Raw genomic sequence first — 12,269 nt, forward strand, 5'->3', positions numbered from 1 at the left:
AGGGAAACAAAGCCTCAGCCACAGAAGAGGTAGAGAAGACCACATCCCAGGGTGAGGGGAGGCTATAAACTGGAAAGTCAGGATCAAATCAGGATTCAGCAGGGGTTTTGGGGCCACAGGTGTGTGGGAGAGTGTGCCCTGCGGGACAGATGTCTGGGTAGCAAGGGAGTGGAACAGAGAGGGCAGGCTGGGTAGCCAAAGAGGTGGGCATGCGGTGGGCCCCGGACACAGGGGCACACAGGAGGGACAGACCCAGAAGCTTCTTGTATTTGATGAGGCCCGCCAACAGGGGAACTGAGAGTTTTATGGCAGGAGCTAGGAAGACAGCCAGATGGGATCCCTCCCATGGCAATGCCCCACCCAGCCATCCTCGTCCCTCCTCAGAAGGCTTGTGTATCCCGGTCCCAGCGGCCCTGCATCTGAGTGGTCTTTCCTGCCCCACACCAGCCTGGAGCACGCCGAATAGTAGATGCTCACTAAACGTTTGGTTAAGCAAATGAGTTGAATGAACGGTCTTGCCAGCACTCTGAAAGCACAGCAGGGCCCCGTCTTTATGACGAGCTACAGATGATGAGATGGAGACTCAGAGAGGTTGATGGACTTGCCCCTGAGGAAGAAGACCTTGAACTGTCACAATAGCCCTGGTCTGACACACTACACACAGCCCCCCGGGGCCCGGCATGCTATGGGAATCTCACGAGTTTGCAAGATCAAGTCTGGGGCGGTTCTGCTTGGGACGGGCAGGCCTGTGTGCAGCACCTGGGGCCGGGCCCCTCCTGGGTCAACATGCACCGGAGCACTCTGCTCCATACCCCAGGGGCCCAGCCTGACCCAGCAGCAAACACTCCTGAACAATGAGCCTGGCAAGTCAGGCTCAGCCATCCCTCCCGCTGGAAGGTGACCCTTGAAGCCAAAAACTAAAGATCCCTTAGCACTGGTTGCTCTGGGTTTACTCAGGAGATTGGGATCATTCTAACAGCATTCAAGTGCGCGCTATCAGGAATGCTGCCCAGGCTTCACAGAGCGTCAGAACTGCTTATCCACGGGGGCAGGGCGAGAACTGCCAAAAGCTTTTAGAAAAACCGTGATAAGATTTCATCACTGGCTACCCAGCACCAAGTGGGGACGACTCCCCTTGGTCTAGATTCTTTGTGCCTGGGGACTGACCCACAAAAGTGGCCAAACTAAATCAGGGCCTGGGGATGACCTGTCCTGGGTTACCCACCCCCACCATGATCTCCACTCAGACATGAGCAACCTCAAAGCCGGTTCGACGCAGGATCTTCAATGTGCTCACGAGGGCCACAGAGATATGGAGCTGGTGTCATTTCCATGCCTGGGGAGCCCACAGTCGGGTGGGGACAGATAGGATCCCATATGCGGGACCCTGCTGTGACAAGCAGTATAGGGGGAAATCCAAAGGGACAAACATCTTCCATGGCAAGGAGCCAGCTGACAGGGGAGCGTGGTTCCTGGAAAGGGCATGTGTGACTGTCCTGGGTTTCAATCCTGGGTCTGTCTGCCACGTGGTGGTATGGCCTTGAGCAAGTCCCTTTACTTCTTGGTGCCTCAGTTTCCTTTTCTGACACTGAGATGCTCATGGGAGGATCAAAGACAGGACAGTCCAGTGCTGCCGTGTGTTAGGACTTCTACAAATCTGAGTCATAAATGACTGCCATTGTGTGACCTTGAATGTTCCAAGTCACCCCCCTGCCCAACCTCAAAATGTGGGATTCACAAGCCCCTGGAGCTGGTCTGAAGCTCAGGTATGTACAGACCATCGGTTCTTTTCCTGTTCTAGAAATCAACTGAATTTCTGCATCGTCCCTGCATGCTGGGGGCAAATTAATCTTAGCCATTTTTACATAGTGCCCCACAGATATGCTTTGGCACCCATGACTCTCCAGCATGCTGAGTTTGGGGGTGGGGGCAGTGCTCGGTAGTCTTTCCTCGCCCCTGCCTGGGCCCCTGTTGTCTCCATGCTTCACCTGGGCCAGCCCAGCCTTCTGGAAGCTGCCTTGGTCACACTCCCCAAGATGGGCCACACATTCCCTCCTCTCTGGTCTTGCCACCCCTCTGGACCACCACCAGGAAGCAGACTCCAGGTCCCTGTCACTCAGGACCTGCCTGTCTCCCCGCCCCCCACCTCTTCCTTCTACACCCTCCGAGGAACCCTGAGTTTCCCTCTGGCTTAGGCTTCAGGGCACAACATCCTGAGCTGGAGGTCCTGCAAGTCACCTCTGGTTTCTGCCCTGCCCACATCTTCCCGCAGCGTTGGCTTTTCCTTTCCTGAGGAAAAGAGAAAGGACAAAATGAGAGGATTTTTTAAAAATCATAAATCATTATCTCTAAATATTGCCCAGCCATACTACCATAACACGTATCGTGTGCTTACCTAGCGCCAGACCCTGTGCGTGAGCCCTTTAAAATACCTCCATGTTACAGACGAGTGAGCAGGAGCTTGGAAAGCTCAACGGATCTTCCAAGTCACTCAGCTAACAGCAAATGGATTTAGGATGCAAACTTGGGTCTGTTTGGTCCTTGACCGCACATGCTCTCAGTTGGACCACGTGACTCTCACAGCACCACAGTTCTGCACGTCAGCAAAGAGGGCCACACCGTGTCCACACTTGATGAGTCTCAGGCTGAAGATGAAGGGGTCCTGGGGTCTTTAATGCAGGACCCAGGAAGAGCAAAGACTCAACTGGGAGAGACCTTGAGAGGGAAGAGACCTGGAAAATGCATCAGAAGGCTGCCCTGCACACCACCCTTCTCCCTTCCTGCCCCCTAGTGATCTCTGTGAGTGATACACTGGCCTGTCTACCATCCATGGTCAGCAGAACTTTGGGGGGAGAATAGCTCCCAGCCTCCAAAAATGCACTTCTATTTGTTCTATAGTAAGCACCCTAAGCCCTGGAAAAATCTGTCCAACGCATCATGGAATTGCCAGGTCCTCTTGGGAGAAGGGTAGGGTGGGAGTCCCACCCTGCACACGGGAGAGGGTGTTATTAGTTATGGGAAACAGCAATGGGGAAGCCCATCCAGCTTCCTGAACGGGATGGGAAGAAGTAGGAAAGAGTCAAGGCTGTCCCAACTGGGCACTCAGCCAGATCCGGTGTCTAGATCACTGTGTCACGCATCTTGAGACCATGTTTTGCTTTATAAATATAGTTTTAAGGAATCACTATATAGTTGGGGGGGGAGGCTTGGTCAAAATTTTAAGTAATAGTGTTGTATTGATGTCAATTTCCCAGATTTGATATTTGTACTGATTCTTATTTTAATAACTATAAGAAAATGTCCTTGATTTGGGAGACACGCCAAAGTAAAGGAGTATTGTGTCTGTAAGTTCTAACAGAATTTCTCACAGATCAGAAAATTTACAGGGAGAGAAAAGAGAATAAAACAAATGTGGTAAGGTGTCAGCATTTGTGATGTCTGGGGAAGGTATACAGGAATTCTTTGTACTGTTTCTGTACGTTGGAAATTATTGATAAATAAAAAGATTTTAAAGATTGAAATAACTCAAACACTTCTCCAAAGAAATTCCATATTTACTACTTTGACACATGGCGTCCAGCACTTCTAGAAGGAGGAGGATGGAAACCAAACCACATCAGAGCAGCCCAGGGCCCTGCTCCAGGGAAAGCCCTTCAGCTGAGGCTGCGGGGAAGGGGGCGCACAGCCGGCCCTAAATCCCATTCCGGACAGTTTTTCAGGTGGGGAGGTGAAAAGAGGAAGAAAATAGAATGAGGGAGAGGAAGGATGGGATAGAAAGGTTCTCTGGTAGAAATCAGGCCTCTCCCAATGGTGCCTGCACCTCTCCGTGGTGCCTACGCCTCATGACCGAGCAAGGCAGTACTGAAATGGGACGCTGAAGGTGGACCTGGGGAACTCGAGGCCATTGCAGGACAATGAAACAGAATCACAGTGTCACGCATCTTGAGATCATGAAAGTTTTACTTTATAAATACAGTTTTAAGGAATCATTAAATAGTTGGAGAAGAGGACCTGGTCCAAAATTTCAGCTTCAAAAACTTTGTGACATTGGACTTGGCAATTATTGTTTGTATATGACACCAAAACCATAGACAAAAAAAGAAAGGAAATAGATATATTAGACTACACCAAAACTAAAGGCTTGTGCATCAAAGGACACTCCCGGCAGAGTGATAACGCAACTCACGGGATGGAAGAAAATATTTGCAAATCAAATATCTGATAAGGGGTTAATAGCCAGAATATATCAAGAGTTCCTACAACTGAACAACAGACAAAAAACAAGTAACTCGATTACAAAAGGGGCAAAGGACTTAAATAGACATTTCTCCCAAGAAGATGTACCAATGACCAACAAGCACATGAAAAGATGCTCAACATCGCTCATCACTAGGGAAATGCAGATCAAACCACAATGAGATATCAGCTCACACTCATTAGGATGGCTGCTATCAAAACAAACAAACAAACAGAAAATAACAAGTGTTGGCAACAATGTGGAGAAATTGCAACTGTTGTATATTATGGCTGAGAATGTAAAGCCTTGCAGTCATGATGGAAAACAGTGTGGCAGTTCCTCAAAAAAATTAAACAGAATTACCATATGATCCAGCAATTCTACTTCTGGATGTATACCCCGAAGCACTGAAATTAAAATCTCAAAAAAGATATTCGTACACCCGTGTTGATGGCAGCATTATATACTAGCCAAAAGGTGGAAGCAACCCAAGCCTCCATCCACAGCTGGATGACTGGATAAACAAACTGTGATGTACACATACAACAGAATATTATTCAGCCTTAAAAAGGAAAGAAATTCTGACACATGCTGCAATATGGATGAACCTTAAGAATTATACCAAGTGAGGGGCGCCTGGGCGCCTCAGTCGGTTGAGCGTCCAACTCTTGATTTTGGCTCAGGTCATAATCTCAGGATCGTGGGAATGAATGCCTCCCCCCCACCCCCACCCCCATAGCTCAGTGCTGGAGATTCTCCCTTTCCCTCTGCCCCTCCCCCTGCTCATGCTCTCTCTCTCTCTCACTCTCTCTCTCTCTCTAAAATAAATAAGTAAATATAAAAACAGAAAAAGAACAGTATACCAAGTGAAAGAAGCCAATCTCAAAAGCACAAATACTGTATGATTCCCCTTATATGGAGTACTTAGAGTAGTCACATTCAAAGAGACACAGCGTGGAATGGTGGTTGCCAGGGGCTGGCGGGGAGGGGGAAATGGAGACTTCCTGTTTAATGGGTGTAGAGTTTCAGTTTTGCAAGATGAAAAGAGTTCTGGAGATGGATGGTGGTGATGGTTAACACCATTGGATAACAATGTGAACGGACTTCATGCAGTAGAACTGTACACTTAAAAATAGCTTAAAGGGGGGCGGAAATTGGAGGGGGAGACTAACCATGAGAGACTATGGACTCTGAGAAACAAACTGAGGGTTCTAGAGGGGAGGGGGTGGGGGGATGGGTTAGCCTGGTGATGGGTATTAAAGAGGGCACGTATTGAATGGAGCACTGGGTGTTATACGCAAACAATGAATCATGGAACACTACATCAAAACTAATGATGTAATGTATGGTGATTAACATAACATAATAAAATAGAAAAAAAATAAAAGTAAAAAAAATGGCTTAAATGGGTAACTTTTCTGTTGCATATATTTGACCATAAAAAAATTGAAGTTTACTTGTAAACAAAAAGAAATACCATCTTGTGAACCAAATAGAAAATGTAATACACATCTCTTTACAACTCACCATCTGAGAGATGGATGACTTCACATGTCACATCCTCTCTCTGAACATCTGGAAAACCTGCCCCTTCCTGGTATGCTTTCCCCAAGGACATTTGTCATTGTAGAAAAGAAAGGACCTGGGGTCTGAGTCATGGGGTTTTCAGAACTGGAGAACTTGGCCAGGTATCTACTACATGGCCCTCAGTCCCTGCACCCCTGTATGCTGGGCACCCCAGCTTTGCCCTTCGTTAGGTGATTGCCAGTCTCATCATCCTCATCCGTAAACATCTTCCACCTCATAGGGTTTTTGTGATGATCAATGAGGCCATGTAAAGTACATGGTAGACAGCCGGCACTCAGTAATCACCAGCTCCTATTATTATGCTCTTCTCCAATCATCCCCAAAAGTATTCAGAGTAGGTATTATTACCCATATTCTACAAATGAGGGAAATGAAGTGGAAAGAGGTTAAGTCACTTACCCCGCTCCCAGATCAGAATGTGGTGGTGCCAGGATTTTAATCCAGGACCCGTGAGCTTTCCACTCCACCCTTCTCGGGCCTCATTTAACAGAGGAGAGACCTATGGCACGGCGACATTGGCAAGGGGAGAAACTCAGAGGCCGATGGCTGGGCGGGTAACGCAGAAGAGTCTGGTAGGCAGTGTGAGAAAAATCATCTGCCAAGACTCTACCAAAATAGTCTTTGTTTTCACTCCACCGGTTAGGCATATAACATAAGAGGAGCCTCATGATACTGATGATTGTGTTTCTGATTCTAATTTATAAATAAGTATCAAAAAATATAAATTTTCAATTCATTTAATTCCCTTCCAAAAAAAATTTTTCAGCACGATGCATGCCAACGCTGTGCAGACCCAATACATTATCTGCAGGTCCGATGCAAACCCCAGAGGCAGGTGTGATGGAGGCCCCCACGAGTGGTGGGTTCAGGGAATGTCTACACTCCTGCCAACGACTGGCTACCCCAACCACCAGTTCCTTCATGCCACCATGGGAACCCAATGCAGGGATGCCAGAACTTTCCATTTTCCAAGAGATGCAGAAAATGTGGCCTCTGGGGAAAATGTACCAACTTCCAAATAAAGGTGACCCTTATTCTGATACCATGCAGACAAAATAAGGCAGGCGTGCAGGCAAGCCCTTCAGTGTCGGGCTCCAGTAGGAAGTCGCATGGTTTATCGGCAGAGCTCAGACAAAAGAGAAGCTCTGGCTTTGCAGACTCCAATGAAGCCCACCAGTGGTCTTCCCCAGCCGAAGAGCAAGAGACACAGCGGAGAGGATGGGCAGAGGGAAGGAAGTGCAGGATGCCCAAACCTGACAGTCTCAGCCTACAGAGTCAGGACGACAAGCAAATCTTTGTAGGGTTCACTTATATTCAGGGTTCACTAATTTTCCTCCGTCAGATCTTTGCCTGAAGCTACACCCAAAGATTTTCTGCAACCCCTCCTCCTGGCTGGGAAGACGCACACCATCCAGCCACATTAATTAAAGAGGATTTTTTTCCTCTGAGGTGAATGCGTGTTAAAAATATCAAATATTAATCACTGGCAACATTAATTTATAATAATGCTTGTCTCCCTCTCAACTTCCACGGCGACATCTGGCCTGACTGCTTTGAAACTGACACCCACTCCATCGCGGGAATTATAATTAGCCTGAGTTCAAATCTTCACCTTGAACCAAACAGACGGGCTCCATGGGGTGGTTTACAGAATGAAGACGGCTGCAGTGCGCAGTGAAGTCCTGGGTGGGTCTGTTTGGGGTGGTGGCGTTTATTGCTTTTTTTTTTTTTTAAGATTTTATTTATTTATTTGACAGAGAGGGAACGCAAGCAGGGGGAGTGGGAGAGGGAGAAGCAGGCTTCCCGCTGAGCAGGAAGCCTAATGCGGGGCTCAATCCCAGGACCCTGGGACCGTGACCTGAGCCGAAGGCAGATGCTTAAGTGAATGAGCCACCCAGACGCCCCTAAAATTGTTTTTTAAAGACAGAGATCTTGGAGTGGGAGGCAGGGCGCTGGAGGGGCAGGGGCAGGGAGGGGCTCTGGGCTGCTTCCTCGCTGTTGGCAGGGGCCGGCTTCACTCCCCCCCCTGGGAGGCAGCAGGAATGACTGTCCTCATGCATCAGATGTGCTAACGGACGCTGGGAGTTGCCTGACCCCTCAGGCAGCTGAGCGGAGAATCTGAAGCTTTGGTCCCAGTGCCACCAGGTGGGATTGGACAACCAGATGGAAGGGCAGGGAGAGACAGAGCACCTCATGGAGGGGAGAAGGCAGGTAGGAGTGGGGAGGGCAGTGTCTGGGAAGGAGGGCAAGAGATGCTGGGGGCCCCATTTTTGATAGTCTCCAGCTCCCCAGTGGCTCAGGGCATCCCTGGGGCCAGCCAGCAAAGCCCCTCCTGGCACACAAGCTTTGCGATGAGGCGGTCTCCACAGGGCTCCACCACCCCAGGGCGTCTGGGAGGGTGCAGGCTGTCCGGGGGCATGGTGGCCATTGGCGGGCTTCCCCATGATCCCAGGCACCCATGGAGCTTAAGGGGAGGAAGGAAATGGATATCTCAAGAGCAGACCACTGATAGTACACCTCTTAGTCATTTCACAGCTGTCCCTTGCCAGTTAGGGCCCTGGGAGATCCTCCTGTCCACACAGAACTGCAGCAGGGAGCAAGAACATTCTCTCCCATCTTTCTCCAGCTGCGGCCTGGCCACCAGGCTGGGATCCCATCGTCCCCAGTGCTTAGTACCCCTGAGAACATTCCCAGGTCTTCCCTCCGACCCCACCTCACTGGGCATGCACCGGGGCCTCCTCTCTGTGTCCCTCCTTGGAGACAAAGGCGACCAGGTAGGCGCACCTGGCAGAGGAGGTGTATGGTCCCTTTCTGTCACCTGGGAGCAGGTGTGACTGCTACTTACCGAGATAGCTGCCCCCAGCAGGCCCCAGAGTGGGGGACCCCAGCAGAGGTCTGGGACCCATTTTTCTATTGCCTGACTCCCTAACACTCCCTCCAAACACCGAGCATCCCGTTTGGTCGGTCAGATCCCCCTCGCTCCCTTTTGCAGCTGGCCCCCAGCTGGGGACTGGAGAGCACCTGCGGGACGCACGCAGGACATGTGTTTGCCTCCTGGCTGGGGCCCCGGGCCATCCAGCATGCCTCCTCACCTGCAGGCTTTGCAGCATCCAGGTGTGGGCCCAGCTGCTGGCCTTCAAGCACTTGGAAATTACAGCCCCTTAGAGGAGCCTCCTCTCTCTGTTCCACTGTCACCCCTCTACGTATTCCTCTTCCTGCTTCGCCACTCTGATGATGGAAGTTTCCTCAGGGACAATTATGCCCCCTTGGAAACCTAATTCTGGATGGATGCAGACCCAGGCGTAGCCACACACACACCCACTCCCCTCCCCAACTCCTGTCTTGCTAGTCCTTGTTTTAACATGAAGATCAGCTCTAGCTGGATGGAACTTTTCTTAATGGAAGCTAACCTCTCTGTCCCCCCTGGGAAGACAATTGGAATTTTCATTATAGGCCTATTTGATTTCCTCCAAAGGTTAGGGTGATCAGGTAGGACAGTGGCTCCCTGGAGGTGGAGGTGCGGGGAAGACTTGCAGCCCCTCACTGAAGAAGAGCTTGTTAGAGGCCCCTCGAATTGAGTCTCCAGGACTCAGCATTTTGGCATCTTCCTTTGCTGCTTCTATGTACATTGAAGTTTGGGGACTGCAGGTTTATGGGGCAAATGACATTTCCTAGGATCGCCTGCTCCTGGGGGGGAGGGGGGTGGTCACCAGCCACAGTGACACCTGTCTCAGGGGACATACATGCTTTGGCTGGTTTAATTTGAACCCAATTTGAGAAGAGCCAGATTAGAATTCAGAGCCCACTCTCCTTATGCTTTTTCTAGGAAAAAAAAATTGCATAGCGCAGTATTAAGATCACGGCCCATATTGAGCAAACATTACTTTAAAACAGTGACTCACATGTTTAAGCAAGGTATTAAGAGGCACTTAGATAAGATTTGTGTATCTATGTTCCCAAACAGGGTTGTTATTGAGCTTTGCCTACATAAACCTGTGCTTCTAAATTTCATAATATTAACAGAACCTGATCTGGACAAACTGTAATTTCTTCCTACCACATTCCAATCCTGGGAACCTAAAGCACGTCCAGGAGGTGCCTCCAAGTAACACGGGCTTGGTGAGCCGGTTCCAGGAGGTGCAGGCTCTGGGCAGAGAGATCCCAGTGCGGGCTGACCAAGATGTTTTCATAAATAAACAAAAAAGCATAAAGCATGCCCAGTACGCTTCCTCATGCACAGCCTGTCCTAAGCACTTTGCATGGGCTTGCACTGCAACCCTAGGAGGCAGATACTATTATTGTTCTTGCCATTTTACAGATGCGGACACTGAGGCAGAGAAGTTTAGCAACTTGCCCAAAGTACCCAGCTAGGAAGTGGCCTGACCAGGGCTCAGACCCACACTGTCTGCGCCATCCACCACCGGGCTGCGCCACCTGTCGGGAAGCAGAAACAGGGTAAGTTTGCCGCAAATTCCCCGAGGAATGCCAACAGAGCAAAATGCAAAATGACGAGGAAACGTCAAGCTGCCATTCAACATATTTGTTTACTTAGTCTTCGGGGCTTAGTTTTGTGATAGAATTCCACAGGCTCCTCTCCACCTTGTCTCTGTCAGAACTGTGCCCACAGCTTCTTACTCATCAGTGTTTCTCTCCGTGTAGACCCACTTCCTCCTCCTCATGAATCTTCAGCCCCCAAGTAAAGGTTCCCCTGTCCTCGGTAGGACAGGGGAGGGGCTCGGGGGGGCTCTGATCCCTTCTGAGAACAACACCCAGGTTTTTCTTCCAAGGTGCACTCATATTTAAACGAAACAAATGTCCCTATGATCCATGGGCCACAGGGCCTATTGGAAAACAGGCAGAGGCGAAGATAAGAAAGAATCTTCTGGACAGAGGGCCATAAGCTGTGGCCCTCCTGTGGCCTGGGCCACGTGGTCTTCTTGAGGCCCGGGCACTGCGCTCTCAGGCCGGTAGCTGGCTGCAGGCTCCACCAGGGAACTTTGAAAGGTAGTCGAAAGGGGCCTCAGGAGAGCTGAGGGGGAAACCATGAAAATGAATAAAAGAAAGAGCATTCAAAATGGAGTCAGGGGCGCCTGGGTGGCTCAGTTGTTAAGCATCTGCCTTGGGCTCAGGTCATGGTCCCAGGGTCCTGGGATCGAGCCCCGCATCGGGCTCACTGCTCGGCGGGAAGCCTGCTTCTCCCTCTCCCACTCCCCCTGCTTGTGTTCCCTCTCTTGCTCTGTCTCTCTCTGTCAAATAAATAAATAAAATCTTAAAAAAAAAAAAATGGAGTTGGGAAGCCAGGATGGGAGAGGTGTCAGGAACATCATCGAAGATTGCCTCGCCCAGCAGGAAGAAGGAAGATTTCCTCAGCCTGGCAACAGCAAGAGGCCCTGCCTGTGGGCAATGAGTAGCTGCCACCGCTTTGAATCTCATTTTCCTCCAGCCAATTTCATTTAAAGTGACCCCTCCCAACTTCCCTCCTTTCCTCTAAAAAAGGAGGCTCTCCCGCTGTGTTCTCCAGACTCGCCTATGCTTCACCGAAGTTGGCTTGTCCTGAATTGCAATTCCTCTGCTGTTCCCGAATACACTCATTTGCTGCAGGAGAAACTTTGTGTTTCGTTTTTAAGGTGGACACCACCTACAAGTTGTTCTCCCGGTGACTCTGTGGCTTTGGGCTTCTGAGGCTAGGTGTGGCCCCAACCAGGACTGGAACAGGGAATGGGTCATCCTGCAACCTTATTCCCACCCAGGGTCAGCTGTCCAGGGTATAGTTCCTTTTTTTTTTTTTTTTTTTAAGATTTTATTTATTTATTTGAAAGAGAGAGAGCACAGAGGGAGAGAGAGAGAGCGAGAAGCAGGCTCCCCGCTGAGCAGAGAGCCGGATTTGGGGCTCAATCCCAGGACCCTGAGATCATGACCTGAGCTGAAGGCAGACGCTTAACCGACTGAGCCACCCAGGCGCCCCAGGGTACGGTTCTTAAAGAGGCACAAACATCCCTGCAAGAAAGAAGATTCGGTGCCAGTTAACTCAGCTGCTACATAGGAACTTCTCCACTCCTGCCAAGGTGGGCAGTGCCCAGTAGTGGTAAAAGAAAAAACCTTCTTTGCAGGAGACATCCTGCCTCCACGTAACATCTTTGCAGCAGGCTCGTGGAGGACCGAAGGGCAGCTCTAGGCCAGTGTCCCTCCCCGAGCTCCGCCAGCTCCCAGCTCCAGGTGCAGCGAGCTGCCACTCATTTTAAGATGCAGGCACCAGGAACCCGAAAGCCCAAGCTGCACAGTGCACCACATAGCGCTTTTGTCCTGCTAATGAGGGATTTCTTTTATTATCCAAATTGTAAACAGTTGAGTATACCATTCAAAGAGCTGTCGGGTATAGAAAACCACTCATTACAATGCTTTATTGGGTGCATCTTTCTCCCCGGCCCACAAGATAAATGTCAAA

The sequence above is a fragment of the Halichoerus grypus genome, chromosome 5 (genome assembly GCF_964656455.1).
Source record: "Halichoerus grypus chromosome 5, mHalGry1.hap1.1, whole genome shotgun sequence".
Lineage (NCBI taxonomy): Eukaryota > Metazoa > Chordata > Mammalia > Carnivora > Phocidae > Halichoerus > Halichoerus grypus.